Source organism: Lithobates pipiens, unplaced genomic scaffold, assembly GCF_037356315.1.
Source record: "Lithobates pipiens isolate NorthernLeopardFrog02 unplaced genomic scaffold, aLitPip1_a1.2 Scaffold_30, whole genome shotgun sequence".
NCBI lineage: Eukaryota > Metazoa > Chordata > Amphibia > Anura > Ranidae > Lithobates > Lithobates pipiens.
Window position 1 is genome coordinate 129,716,380 of NW_027507791.1, and position 16,091 is coordinate 129,732,470.

At 45.3% G+C, this 16,091-nt stretch overlaps 1 protein-coding gene across 3 annotated transcripts in view; it reads right to left on the reverse strand.

The window, feature by feature from the left end:
• Nucleotides 1–16,091, reverse strand: part of BMF (Bcl2 modifying factor) — a 116,175-nt gene that overhangs the window by 44,429 nt on the left and 55,655 nt on the right. The window lies entirely within an intron of this gene.

The following is a 16,091-nucleotide window of genomic DNA, read 5'->3' on the forward strand; positions in this document are numbered from 1 at the left end:
AAGCATGTCTCCAGACCTAAACCCCATTGGGCATCTGTGGGGCATCCTCAAACGGAAGGTGGAGGAGCGCAAGGTCTCTAACATCCATCAGCTCCTTGATGTATGGGATTGTATTTTTTTTTTTTGCTTTAACTAGATGAACTTGAGTCTTTTTTCAACCTGACCAACTATGTAAATATGTCATCATGGAAGAGTGAAAGATGACTCCAGTGGCAATCTGTGAAGCTCTGGTGAACTCCATGCCCATAAGGGTTAAGGCAATGCAGGAAAATAATGGTGGCCACATAAAATATTGACACTTTGGGCCCAATTTGGACATTTTCACTAAGGGGTGTACTCACTTTTGTGAGTACACCCCTGCGGTTTAGACATTAATGGCTGTTGTTGAGTTATTTTGAGGGGACAGCAAATTTACACTGTTATACAAGCTGTACACTCACTACTTTACATTAGAAGGGAGAACCCCCACCATACCAACATTCATTATATATATAAAAAAGGATTGAGAAACAAAAAATAGGTGGACTTTGTGGGCACACATGAGAGGGAATTTTATTTTATTTTTTATATAATTTTATTACAACATAATTAAAAAACATAGAAACATACATCAACACCCCATATGAACACAGTTTACCAGTTACCCAATAATGCAATTACAAAGGTTGGATCTAAATATTAAGGTATCTCATATTGTATCAAAGTAGAAAAGTTTGATCCAATAAGGCCTTCACATTTGCTTGTCATGACATACATATATACAAGTGCATCTCAAAACACTAGAATATCATCACAAAAGCTAATTTATTTCAGTGATTCAATTCAAAAAGTAAAACACATATTATATAGATTCATTACACACAGAGTGATATATTTCAAGCATTTCTTTCCTTTCATTTTGATGATGATAGCTTACAGCTAGCAAAAAACTCAAAATTCAGTATCTCAGAAAATTTGAATATTACATAAGACTAATAAAAAAATATATATATATATTTTTTTTTTCCACATATCAGCGCATGATACCGGGGGCCATCCGACTTGTGCAGGTGGTGGAAATGGGACAGCTGGGCCGCAATATAATACGAACGCAGGTCAGGAAGCGCCGCCCCCCCTAAGTCCGTGGGATTTTTAAGTATATTCCACGCCAGTTTATGGCGACCTGAACCCCATACGAAAGTGTTAAGGATGGTGTCTATTGTTTTGAAGATTTTAAGGGGTATAAAAGTGGGCGAATGCCACATTTTATATAGGACCTTGGGTAAGACAATCATTTTTATAAGGTTAATTCTGCCCATTACCCCCAAAGGTAATCTGGCCCATATTTGCGTCTTTGCCTTGATGTATGGGATTAGCGGTAAGATATTATGGTTCAAATAATCAAGAGGGTCCCTAGTAATCTGGACTCCCAAATATTGGATGGACGATACACGACGGAGAGGGAGGGAGGCCGCGTCGCAGGCGGGGGGAAACATGTCTATGGGTAGGATCTGGGATTTTGACCAATTAACCCGTAGGCCCGAGTGAACCCCAAAGTCCGCAATAATCTGCAGGGCAGCCCGCAGCGACGCCCCCTCATCAGCCAAATAAAGGAGCATGTCGTCCGCGTACAAGCTTACCTTCTCGGTAATGGGACCCGACCGAAGCCCCTGGACATGCTCACTAGCGCGGAGAGAGGCCGCGAGCGGCTCCACCGCCAAAGCATAAAGGAGTGGAGACAGTGGGCAGCCCTGCCTAGTCCCCCGGCCCAAGACCAAGGACTCCGACATCTGCCCGTTCACCGCCACCCTGGCCTCCGGGGAGGAGTATAGCACCCTAACCCACTGAATAAAGTTAGGGCCAAACCCAAACCGGCCAAGGCATTCCCACAAATATTCCCACTCCACTGAATCGAATGCCTTGGCCGCATCCAATGCCACCACGACCCGGGCACCTGTCCCCTCATGACATGCCTGGAGATTCATGTGTAATCTGCGGACATTCATGGCCGTGTTTTTACCCGGCATAAACCCGGTCTGGTCCGGATGAATCAGAGAGAGGATATGCGGGTTCAGCCGGGACGCCAAAATTTTTGCCATGATCTTGGTGTCAACCTGGAGCAGGGAAATTGGCCTGTAAGAATCAGGAAGGGCGGGGTCCTTCCCCGGCTTCGGAAGAACCACAATCGTCGCCTGTCGAAGGGATTCGGGAAGGGATCCGGTTTCAAATAAAAAATTGTATAGTCGAAGAAGTTCAGGGGCGAGCACCTCTATATATGCCACATAAAAGTCCAGCGGTAGACCATCCTGCCCAGGGGCCTTAGAGGCCGCCAGAGACATAATCGCAGCCTCCACCTCCTCCTTAGTAAAGGGGAGTTCCAACTCAGCGGTCTGAGCCGCAGACAGTTGCGCAAATGGGACAGTCTGCAAAAAGGCCTGGGTCTCTTGCGCCGTGGCCGACGTTCTGGACGTATATAGGTCTGCATAGTACCGGCGAAACAGGTCCGCCACCGCCAGTGGGTCAGACGTCAGGGCAGCATTGCGGTCCAGGAGCGAGACCACCACCGGAGGCCTGGCATCTTGATGGGCCAAGTAGGCCAACAGTTTCCCAGCTCTTTCGCCCTGTTCGAAAATGCGCTGTCTCGAGAAAAAATGTTTACGCCGAGCCCGCTCAAAGTGTAGTTGCTCCACCACGCGCGTTTGAAGTTTAAGTGCCGAGGCGTTGGCGTGGGTGGGAATAGACACAAACGCATCAGTCGTCGATTCTAGCTGTGCTAGCGCCTGTCGCAAGGTCTCCTGGGATGCCCGCTTTAGTCTATTTATCCGGCTAATTAGAACCGCACGAGCATGCAGCTTGAACGCCTCCCACACCGTCCCCACCGCGGCTGTGCCCCTATTAATCTCAAAAAAATACCGCCACTCCCCCGCCAGGCCCTCACCTTCCTCCCCCAACGCCGTCAGCCAAAAGGGGTTGAGGCGCCAGGAACGGGGTCCCACCTGAGGGGCCAGGCATATAGTTGCCCAGCAGGGGGCATGGTCCGAAAGAGATCTAGCATGGTATCCCGCGTCCTCCACCCGTGAGAGAAGGACATCAGACACCAGGATATAATCAATCCGAGACATAGTGGTATGCGAGGCTGAGAAACAGGAATATGCAGTGGCTTCAGGGTTCCTATGCCGCCACACCTCAGTCAAGGAGAACTCATCAAGAGTGCGGGACAATCTAGTTTCCGTCGGAGTGGTCGGGTCCATGTCGCTACGTAACCTATCCCTACGGGGATTTAGAGTCATATTGAAGTCCCCGAGCCAAATGGCCGGGGTTCCCGGGTATTGGGCCATGTATAACAATCCCTCATTGACCAGGCATGCAGAGTACGGGGGCGGTATATATAGGGCAATAATCAGACACGGTTTGCCATAGATATTACAGTGCATAAAAATATAGCGACCCAGTGGATCTGTCCGCAGGGAGATCAGACCAAAGTGCAACGTCTTAGCCACCAGGATCGAGACACCCCGAGAGTAGGGAGAATGAGTCGCGTGATACGACCAGCCAACCCAGGGCCGCCGAAGCGCGAGCCGAAGCTGGCCGGTCACATGCGTCTCAGTCAGCACGATGACGTCAGCCCTGTATGCCTTCAGGCAACCAAAAATGGCAGTACGCTTAAGTTTGTCTCTGATCCCGCGGACATTCCACGTCAAGAATTTAACAGCCGACATTTACCCACGTAATTACAGCCATGGACCAGAGCATACAATTTGACCACCATATCAAGCCCTCCCCCCCTCCCCTTGTATGATATTGCAGAAAAAATATAGAAAAACAAAAGACATATAAGCAATCCCAGGTTACAGGGATAACCACTTGTACCACCAAAAACACAACCTTGAACAGAACTACAACCAAATTCCCCCCCTCCCACCCCCACCCAGCCCTCAGCCTCCCCAACATAGCCGGAGCATTTATCCCCAACCTAATAGATCCCCGACCCCCTGACATGTGCCCAGGGGCCGCCGAACAGCCGCCACCGGTCAGCCCGCACAGTCCCCTGCACACACGGCCCAGGCGGTATCCACCCTAACATAGGACGACCACTCGCTGAGGCGGCGACTGTGGCTATACTAGAAGCCCATAGGAGCAATAGAGCCGACCACCCCCGCCCCCAGCCCATTAAAAAAAATGTAGAAATAAGGATACCAACAAAAGGAAAAGAATACAAAGCAGCATAAATGAGTCCAGAGTCATTGTGCACTGTCCGGGAACCATACAAACCGCCATCCCAAAAATGTATCATAGCAGTTAGTACCAGCAACAACAGAGCAATAGTAAAATAAGAAGAGAGAACAGAGGATCAAGGCATACTTCTTAACCCCCCCCCCCTCCTCCCCCAGCCAGAAAAAGCAAAGTCACCTCACTTCTTGCAATAGTCCTGGTGCCTCACGAAAAGATGGAGCCGTCAGTAGTCCACATGGCGTCACATAACAGGTAGCAGGAGGCGTGAGGCCCAAAGGCACCAATGGCGAGAGAAAAAATAAAAAAACAAAAAATAGATAGATGCAAAAAGGGGAAAAACATAAGAACTTGTGGGCTAAATAAACAAGCAGAGAAGGAGCAGCCGTGGGTGCAATAAACCCGCACTAGTGCAGGCGACAACATCAAGTGGCAGTACGGAGAGTGCCGGAGGAGAAAAAACAGTCAAAAGGTAGGCTCACCTCCCCAATACACCGACCAGACCTCCGCTACTCAGGCCGGGCGGTTCCTAGCAGCCTCCCGTCTGTCCAGCCAGTCCGCCGCCTGCGCAGCATCATCGAAAAAATGTGCACGATCCTCCCCAACAATACGAAGCCTTGCAGGGTACATCATCGCATACTTCAGATGATGGGTCCTCAGCCGACGCTTCACCTCCACAAAACGAGCCCTCTGCTTCTGCACCTCCGCCGAAAAATCCGGGAAGACCATCAGTCGGCCAGCCTGAAAGGGTATATTACCCTTCTCCCTGCTCAATCGTAGGATAGCATCACGGTCTCGAAAATTCAGCAGCTTGGCTATGAATGTGCGGGGAGGCGCACCATCCGGAGGCCTCTTGGCCGGCATGCGATGCGCCCTCTCCACTACAAATGACGTGGAGAAGGCCTCCCTTCCATACGTTGAAACCAGGAGGTTCTCTAGGAAAGAGGGGGGATCCGAGCCCTCCGCGCCCTCCGGAAGGCCCACGAAGCGGAGATTCGATCGGCGGGCCCTGTTCTCCAGATCGTCATGCTTCATGGCGAGGAGCTGCAATTGGCGCTGTACCTCCGCGTGGGAATGTTGGAGTGGATGCAGCGCATCCTCTGCTGTGCTAATCCGGTCCTCCGCTTCCTTAACACGGTCCCTTAACTTAGTCATGTCCTGCCGGATCAGGGATATGTCCACCCGAATTTCCTCGATCTTGGAGGTTAGGGATGTTTGGCATGCGGAAATAGCATCAAGCACCTTGGCGGTGTCACTTACAGGCTGCTGGTCCGCACGCTGTGTGGAAGCGCCATCTTGGACCCCCTCCCTGTCTGCTCTCCGGAATTTCTCGAGGGAAGAAGCAGCTGAATTACTGCCCTTCTTCGGCGGAGACATCACAAGGGCTCCGGGCAGTGCGTCCACGAGTCTTCCGGGTATACACTAACGGTTCCCAGTCGGGTGCAGAGAACAGGATGTCTGGGCAGGATAGGCCGGGAGCGGAGCTCAGCTCACTTGCGACCTACACCATCGCCGTCCAGGCCACGCCCCCAAAAAAAATAATATTTTTAATACAGAAACATCAGCATCTCTATAAAGCTGGTCAGCAGAGGGAAGCATGAAGTGCTCTTGAATTTCCTGGTAGAGGGCTGCGCTGACTTTGGACTTGATAAAACACAGTGGACCAACACCAGCAGATGACATGGCTCCCTAAAGCATTATTGTGGAAATGTCACATTGGACCATATGCAACATGGATTATGTGCCACTCCATTCTTCCTTCAGACTCTGGGACCTCAATTTCCAAATGAAATGCAAAATTTACTTTCATCCGAAAGAGGACTTTGGACCACTGAACAACAGTCCAGACCTTTTTCTCCTTAGCCCAGGTAAGACGCTTTTGACATTTGACAGTCATTGGTTCAGGGGTGGCTTGACACAAAGAATGTGACAGTCGTAGTCCATGTCCTGGATATGTCTGTGTGGTGGCTCTTGAAGCACTGACAGCAGCCGTAGTCCACTCCTTGTGACTCTCCCTCAAACTCTTGAATGGCCTTTGCTTCACAATCTTCTCAAGAATGTGGTTATCCCTGTTGCTTGTGCACCTTTTTCTACCACATTGTTTCCTTCCATTCAACTTTTCATTAATATGCTTGGATACAGCACTCTGAACAGCCAGCTTAGCAATAACCTTTTATAACTTACCCTCCTTGTGGAGGGTGTCAATGACTGTCTTCTAGACAACTATCAAGTCAGCAGTCTTCCCCATGATTGTGTAGCCTACTGAACCAGACCATTTAAAGGCTCAGGAAACCTTTACAGGTGCAATCCTGAGCCCTTCACCCTTGGCCCTGCACTATATACACTTATTATAGTGTTATATATTCATACTCTTGACCACGTCACTGTACACCAGACTGTATATATTATACTCCTGACCACTGTACTCTTGAAGTAGAACTAAACAAAATATATTTTCATTTTGGAGAGTAGGGCATTAATTTTGTGCTATGGCTACCATTCTGGTTTGGAGTCTTTACCAAAGATAATGGGCTCTATTCACAAAGTGTTATCTTACAGCATTAAAGTATGCAGTAAGATACCGCACAGCATTTTTCAAAAAGTTTTTTGGCATTCGCTAAAAATATACTACTAAAATACTGCATGAGTTATTTTAGAAAGTCATGCAGTATTTTAGTAGTGAAAACATGTGGTGAATTAACGCCTGATGGTAACTAGCGTATTCATTACCAGTAGTGAATACCATGATGTTAAGGATCGCCACATCCATAACAACAAATGAGTCATCACTTGTCAGCGGATTTCCCCGTTGACATCTGAAAGTAAAAAAAAAAAATCGCCAGTAACTAAAAAAACTGGCGTGGGGTCCCCCCCAATCCATACCAGGTCAGGAAAAGGAGAGTGAGCTCCCCTCCTAAACCATACTAGGCCACATACCTTCAACATGCCCCCAAAGCGCCTTGTCCATATGTTGACGGGGACAATGGCCTCTTCCCCACAACCTTGGCTGGTGGTTGTGGGGGTCTGCGGGCAGGGGGCTTATCGGAATCTGGAAGCCCTGATTAACAAGGGGGCCCCCAGATCCTGGCCCCCACTATATAAATGAGTATGGGGCCAGCTCTGCCATCTGACAGTTCTTAAAATAACTAAGCCGCAGGGGTCACCCAGTGAAGTCACCGGGTGACGCTGTCCTTGTGACATCATTGGCCCAGCATGCCCCTCCCATCGACCCTGTCCCTTAATAATTTAAGAACTGTCAGACAGCGGAGCTGGCAGATGCCTTCGACTTGAGCAGACTTTTTTTTCGGATCGGGGGTGGTGGCGGGCATTGTTATTGACAAAGGATGTACACCAGGGGACCTTTCTTTTTCTTTTTTTAATGAAAGGACTTGTCAAAAACTGTCTAACGTCTTTTTTTTACACTACACATTTTTTTGGGGGTGAATGAGTAGGGGTACTATTTACCCCATACTCATTCACATGGAGGGAGCCAGGATCCGAGGGGGCCCCCTTTCCAGATTCCAATAAGCCCTCTGCCATCAGACCCCCACAACCACCGGCCAGTGTTGTGGGGAAGAGGCCCTTGTCCCTGGGCTGCATGCTTTTTTTTACATTTTGGCCGGAGGGTTCCCTTCCAAATCCATACCAGACCCGAAGGTCTGGTATGGGATTGAGTGGGGGGGACCCCAAGACGCTTTTTTCACATTTTTAATTGCCGGCAATTCTTTTTTTACCCAGTGGGGATCCCCGGTGACAGCTGACGACTCATTGGTTGTTAATGATGTGGCAGCCGCCCACTCCTTAACAACCATGTAGTTTACAGGTTGTCAAGGACGCAGGCACCTGCCTGCTCCTTAACAACCTGTACACACTCCATAAATACTGCATGCCTTGATCACTACTTAATTACCGCATGCATTTAACTATTTATTTATTTCTGTGAATTGAGTTTAACACTTGTTCATGCAGTATTTACTAAGTGTTTTCAGCAATTTGCGGTAAATACTGCAGAACAGTATAGTGAATTGCCAGTTACAGGATCGCATGCTATATTTAGGCAAAAAAGTGTCCGGACACCTAAATATCGCATGTGAGTTCCTTTTGTGAATGGAGCCCATTGTTAGGTTACAGCTAGGGTAATTATTACAGCTAGGGTAATTATCAGAAGCACTCCTATTATTTCTCCTGTAATTCCTTGAAGAAAACCTAAAAATATTAATTGCATGTGTTATTTCAGGGGTACTCAGACCCAGGCCCGGACTGGGACATAAAATAGGCCCAGGCATTCTAAGCTGAGCAGCCCATTTAAAAAAAAAAACTAATTATAAATAATGGCAACCGGTTTCTCAATGTATTTTGGGGCCCCCCAACCGCTCTTAGCCCCTGTACACACGGTCGGACATTCTGCCAACCAAATCCATTGGATTTTGTCAGACGGATTTTGTACGACGGATTGTGTCCGAAACTGTTGCATACACACGGTCGGACCAAGTTGTCAGAAAATCCGATCGTTACATTACATTCAGGCTAGTAGCCAATAGCTTTGATGTAGGAATTTGATCTGAGCATGCGTGGCACTTTGTCCGATCAAAATTCTCTACACATGATCGGAGTATGTCCGATCGGACCAGTTTGTCGGAAAATATTTCCAACAAGTTGGAAAATTGGGTCCGACGGATATTCCGACGGAAACAGTCCGATGCATACCACACACAGTCGGATTATCCGACAAAACTGTCCGATAGGACACATTCCGTCGGAATCTCCGACCGTGTGTACAAGGGCTTAGACATTTAACATATAGCAGTAAGACTCAAAATCAGTTTACTGCAGAAGATCAGGCAGCAATTGCAATTGGTTGCCAGAGGATACAGCATATTATTACTGATCACTGACTGGTTGTTAAAGGTTACAACACATCATTTTTGCTTCCTCATTCATTGATAGAGGATACTGCACATTATTATTGCTCACTGAGAAAAGTACGACAGGAGATGACCAGAGACTGCGGATCTAATACAGGTGATGACCAGAGACTGCGGATCTAATACAGGAGATGACCAGAGACTGCGGATCTAACAGAGGAGATGGCCAGAGACTGCGGATCTAATACAGGAGATGACCAGAGACTGCGGATCTAATACAGGAGATGACCAGAGACTGCGGATCTAATACAGGAGATGACCAGAGACTACGGATCTAATACAGGAGATGACCAGAGACTGCGGATCTAATACAGGAGATGACCAGAGACTGTGGATCTAATACAGGAGATGACCAGAGACTGCGGATCTAATACAGGAGATGACCAGAGACTGCGGATCTAATACAGGAGATGACTAGAGACTGCGGATCTTATAAAGGAGATGACCAGAGACTGCAGATCTAATACAGGAGATGACCAGAGACTGCGGATCTAATACAGGAGATGACCAGTGTGAAAGGGGTCTCTAAGAGAGACTGACCACTTTTATTTTTTATTAAGATCAGTTTAAAACATTGGCAGGCATGAAAAAAAAAACATTATCAGCCAAGATACAAAAAAAAAACACATTGGCAGGCATGATAAAAAAAAACCACATTGGTAGGCATGATAAAAAAAAAAACACATTGGCAGGCATGATAAAAAAAAAAAACACATTGGCAGGCATGATAAAAAAAAAAAACACATTGGCAGGCATGAAAAAAAAACACATTGGCAGGCATGATAAAAAAAAACACATTGGCATGCATGATAAAAAAAAAAACACATTGGCAGGCAGGAAAAAAAACACATTGGCAGGCATGATAAAAAAAAAACACATTGGCAGGCATGATAACAAAAAAAAAAACACATTGGCATGCATGATAAAAAAAAAAACATTGGCAGGCAGGAATAAAAAAACACATTGGCAGGCATGATAAAAAAAAAATACATTGGCAGGCATGATAAAAAAAAGAAAAACACACATTATCAGCCAAGATGCATAAAAAAAAAAAATATACATATATGCAGGCTGGCATAGTGTCACTTACCTTTCTAGCAGTCACAGGTCCTTTTACGACACCAGGCAGAGGAGGTCTCCTCCAACTCCTCCCCCTTCACGGTCACATGACCTGTCCTTCCTGTTAATTTCCTCCTAAGTTGAATAGAAGGCTGGCTGGACAGCCACGGAGGTGGCCATGGAGACGGCTGTGGTGAGCGGCGCTGGCACAAGGAGCAGCCCAGCCCGCTGCCTTGATAGTGGGGAGTAGATCCGGGTGGGATCCGCGGCCGTCTCCACAGAGTCAACCACGGAGCCGGCCGCGGAGCTTGTTGCAGAGACCAGCGGCAAATGAGCAGGGCCGGCCAAGCAGCTGCAGAGTGGGGAGATGTGACATGCGGCCCGGTGACCCGCGGCCCACCGGGCAAACGCCCGGTGTGCCCTATGGCCAGTCCGGGCCTGCTCAGACCTACCTAATCAAAAAAGCTTCATCATATCAAAGCGGAACTATACTCTAAAATAAATAATTACTGGAAGGTACAGCTTTTTGGCAGAAACTTTGCATGTGTTTTCTGCCAATAAAACCCTTTCCTCTAGCAGATATTTCTCTAGTGTACACTGTCTGCTACGCATAGACAGTGTGGAATACACTCCTGGCTGATTCCTGACATCTGTAAGATGCAGAGAATGGAACCTGGTGCCATGGAGATGCGACTTCAGCATGCATGCACAAAAATTATATCACCAGAGGCAACCTGATGGCTAAAGAAGAGGGACAGCTTTGAACTGTCAGTGATGAAGGAGCGCAAACACAGAGATCAGCGTGCCATAATGTGCTGTGCAAGAGCTGCCCTGCCTTGGCCATGCTTTCAGAAAACCGTCATCATAAAAAAAAAAAAAAAAGAAAGAGAGAGAGAGAAACTATAGCATAGTTTCTGTGAGGGCTCATTCACACAGCCCCCGAGGTCTATACAGTGTACAAGAGCCATTTGTTTATGTTTTCGGAGTGCTTGCGGGCAGTCTATGTTAGTGAATGGAGATGCAACAGCTGTACGGACTCACATGCATATCCAAGTTTGACAGGCATGCACGGACAGGTACGTGACTCCGAATGCACTCTGTCTGCATTTAAGGCATCACAATAATTCCTGCTTGCCTATCAAATTCTAGTGTATGAGTGAGTATCCTAGCTTTATCAGTCCCTTCTCAGTGACTGTATTACCTATACCAAAAACTGAAATAAGAATTAATAAGTAATAAGACTTTGCAGTAAACAATCTTCTAACTGGTGAAGGACATTGTGAACCTTAACTGTCAAATCTTATCTGGAAAAAACAAATGTTAATCTTCAAAAAATATTACAGACATGTATTTATACCAATTTCAGCATTTGTTGTGAGGTATTAGCTATATTATACTGGAGAGTCCCATGGAATCCTTTAAATGCATAAACAGCAGTCTGTGTTCTAAGAGTCTGTAAGATTGTGGCATTCAGCCACTATTCATAATTAGAACCACATTATTTTCCATATTCAGGTTGTATCAGCTGTGCCGTGCCAAAGATAATTTTAGAGACATGTATCTGTATTCCTAAGTAATTCGTGCATCAAATTTGATGGTAACTCAGATGGGAATTGTGATGGACTGCAACAAGTGGGTTATGTTGACAACACAGCCTTCTACTGGGTCTAGGAAGGTTGCTGACTTTTTGTATGAAGGGTAAGTTGTAATGTTGGTACCGGTAGCATTGACCCGTGTTTTCAACGTTACACAAAGTGTGTTTTTACATCTTTACAACACTATTCTGCATACTATGTTAAAGCATACAGTTCTCAAACATTTATAGTATACCTCTAACCATACTGGCCAACATTCTTATTCTGGCTGTAGCAGAGAGTCACTTACCTGGAACAAGCACACAGCCTGTAAATTATGAACCTACACTCTGTTCTAACATATTTATTCTATGCCAGGGGCTCAATATGTAGTGAATCCAGGATGAGGATGATGCACAACCTATATTCAATAACTATAATTTATAGATAATCACATTTGATAAAATAGGCTAGGAATCCACACCAGTATTTTGTCTGCAGAAGTACATACAGTAAATACTAGTAGATAATAAATCTCTGATGATAACACTAAAGAAATAATTATTGAAGCATGCCATTGTAATAAAGCTGTGATCCAAAAGAGGACTTTCTTCTTCAGCTTCCTGTACTGCTCAGTCAGTGAACGTGGTATTCCTGGGGGCAGCCACGCACCAGCAGGCTTGGCTTGCAGGAATGGGGACTGCTATAGGTGACGCTACACTAAGCCAACTATGTCAACTGGGGTGCCGCCGCAAAATGACATAAATGGCCCCATATTGGTCTAATCAGAGAATGACCCTTTGTTATCTCCTGTGTACTGACAGGAGGGAGAGAGCAAAGCCCACACCTCCTCTCGACTCTCCTATCTTCTTTCCACACTGCTCTGGTCCCAGCAGCAAAATTTGTGGGTAAGGGGAGGTAATCAAACCTTGTAAAGTTCAATATGAATGTGTTCAGTGTTATTTCTGGTACACAGACAGGTGGTGGTTGGGTACACACCCCACACCTCCTCTAGGTCTCTCCTCCTCTTTGCAACTGGATGTGGTGGGATGAGAAGTTTTGAGGGAGATTTGGAGGGGGGAGGAGAAACAGAGGTAGCTGATAAGCTGACAATAGCTGACAATAGATCGAAATTCAACTGGTTCAGCAGGGGCCAAATTTTTATCCATCTATGGCTGGTCCTGTTCGAGAACAGTCGATCTACTGATTGACTGCTCATAAAGGGCAGTAGTGCTCATCAGTGTATTCTGAGAGCAAACCAGTCCAGCTGACTATTCACTGTCAGATTACAATTACACAGGGGGGAAACTTCCCACATCCACCTTGACTGTGTGAATTTTGGGGGTATTGATTCAGTTGAATGAAAAAAGTTCAGCTCGCTGGCTGAAAAAAACAAAACAAACACACAAAAACTGAGCCATGTATGGCCAGCTTTAGAGTACACTGTTTTTGATACAATTGGTGGATTTATGTGATACATAAAATAATATGTCTTGTACATAATCAGTCCAAAAATTGGAAAAGTCTTCCAGGTTTGGTATTGCCATACTCGGAAGGAGTGGCAGGACGTGTTTTGTGGTGAAATTCTAAGTAGCTTATTAAATTGACAACTGTGTGTAAAAAATGTTTTAAATTTTCTTTCTGCATTTTTCAAGTTTGTGGGAAGAAAATAGAATCTTCAAAAGACTTACCATGTCTTCTAAAAATACCATGGGGTGTTTACTCTCCAAAACATTGTCATTTTGTAGGTGTTTCCACTGTCCTGGTGCTCCAGGGCCTCCAAAAAAGTGAAAGGTAGTCAGGAAATTAGATGTGTAATTTAGGACTATAGAAAGCCTGAAGGTGCTCCTTAGATTTTGGACCTCTATGTTTCTAGGCTGTGGAAAGTCTCACACATGTGGTATTGCCATACCTGGCAGGAGTAGCACAATGTGTTTTGGGGTGTTTTACTAAGTATGCCTAAGCTGCGTGCTTTCCTGCATTTTCCACAAACTTGTAGCAAAAAAGTCTTAAAGACTCAACCTGCCCTCATAGATGGTACCTTGGGGTGTTTGTTTTCCAAAAGGCAGTCATTTTGTAGGTGTTTCTGCTGTCCTGGCACTTCAGGAACTCAAGAAATATAATTTGAAGTCAGGATATTAAATGCGCAATTTATGCTTCTTGAAAGCCCAAATGTGTTCCTTGTATTTTGGGCCCCTTTATGCTTCTAGGCTGTGAAAACGTCTCACAAATGTGGTATATCCCCATACTTGGGAGGATTAGCAGAATGTGGTTTGAAGTGTAATTGTAAGTATGCCTATGCTGTGTGTGAAAAATAACTTGTTAAAATAAAAATGTTATGAAAAAAAAAATGATTTCATTTCTTAATTTTCCTAAAAATTGTGACAAAAAAATGTAACCCAAAAAAACTTACCATGCCTTTTACTAAATATCTTGGACTGTCTACTTTCCAATAAGGTAAATAGGAGTGATGTCATCCTGCAACAGCTAATGAAGACGGCCGAAGACTGGCACACAGGAGAAGATGTTTGGGGTCAGAGAGGGACCAATGGAAAGGTATTACTCCTTTAGTTCTGATTTAATTTGATTGTTTTACTTGTAGACAATTTGAGCCCCTTTAGAAGTCTGGCTATAAAAACTCCTACTTACTGCTCCCCCCATGTACTGACTTGTTGCTAGGATGTGAAAACCACTGGATAGAAAAACAATATCCAAGATGGACCAGTAGATAAATATCAATTGTATATGTGCTTCGGAACAAATGAGGTAAATGTTCAATGGAGCAACATCAGTGTGGTGAGGATATCACTATTTGACCTCTGTGCAATAACGATAAGGCATGACGATACATAGCAGACAGGATGCATAGCTCTTAAAACAGATGAAATGTTCCACTCAGTCGTCCATGGGCTTAAGGCTGGCTGGTGTGAAAAAAAACACAGAGGCGCATATACAATTGACATTGATTATTGGTCCATTTTGAATATCATTCTTTCTATCATAAATGTCAAATAGCATCATCGAGGCATTACTCGTTGACTATATTTACCTGCATATCACTGTTTCTATATGCTCTATATCTATATGAAACTGAGCCTCTACTATCTGACACTGTTTGCTTATATGGATTCATTTTCATACTGAAAGAACCTTACTTCATCAACAATCCTCCTGGCATTTGATCTTTGTTGTATATATATATATATTGGCTGTACACGCCATTAATACTTATATGGAACGGAACATTTCACCATTTCCGCATACATGTATGCAAGTTTAATATTTATGAGCATGTGATTTTGTGCTTTATGCTTTCTCTACATACTGCAAAAAGGTTTCTTTCACTGCAAACACCTTCTGGATTGAGACAGTAGACTGACCATGGAACAATGTGCTGATGAAGTTTCTTGTGAATGAAGGTGTAAGAACCGGAGATTACGAAAACTTCAAGCACAATACGTAATGAGATACTCAGCCACAGTAAGATGTTTGAATGGTGTAAATGTATGGTTTTCAGTGAGGATACTGGCCATGGTGGTTCCCAGCCCACAGCACACCTGTGAACATTCAGCACGCGGAACGCCTGATCCTGGATAATCAACGCATAATCTGTTGTTTAAAAGAGTTCCTCGGAGGTCAGCATTTCAGCACTGATGACAAAGTGAAGCAGGCTGTCTTAGGATGGTTCAGGCTAGTGGCAGCTGGTGTTTTTTTTTTTTGAGGGGGGGGGGGGGGGGTTGAATGACACCAACCCCCCAGCGGCACTGCGCTACCACCTCCCACCTGTCAGAAACCATGAATCAGACTAAGACAGAGGACACAGGTCATAATCTTATAGCTGATCTTTATATTATATATACATAGCGGTTAAAATAAGTATTCAACAGTATTATTACACATAACTTAATTTCTGAACTTATTTGTTTTGGTTTCTTTGTGTATGTGTTGCATGGGTTGTTACCGAAAAGGTGGTGAAAATTTCATGTCAATAGCACCTTTAGAAATATATTTACCTAGAAAAATTGTGAGATTTAAAATTTATGGTTGGAGCCCTCCAACTGAGATAGACTTAAAACCACATAAACACACCACAAGACTCACAACATAACATAGACCTGAGGCATGCCCTGGTCAGCTGGTCCATACGCCAGAAAGGGGGCTTACCTAAGATAAATAATGGTTGATTGTAGAAGAGGGATGAGAAGGAAGTGCCCTGTGGGGATGAGAAGGACGGTATCGCGCACTGGAACTGACAAGGAACAGAGGTGAGTTGGCTGCTTAACTGGTTCCCGACCAGCCCCGCAGTTATACCGTGGCAGGATGG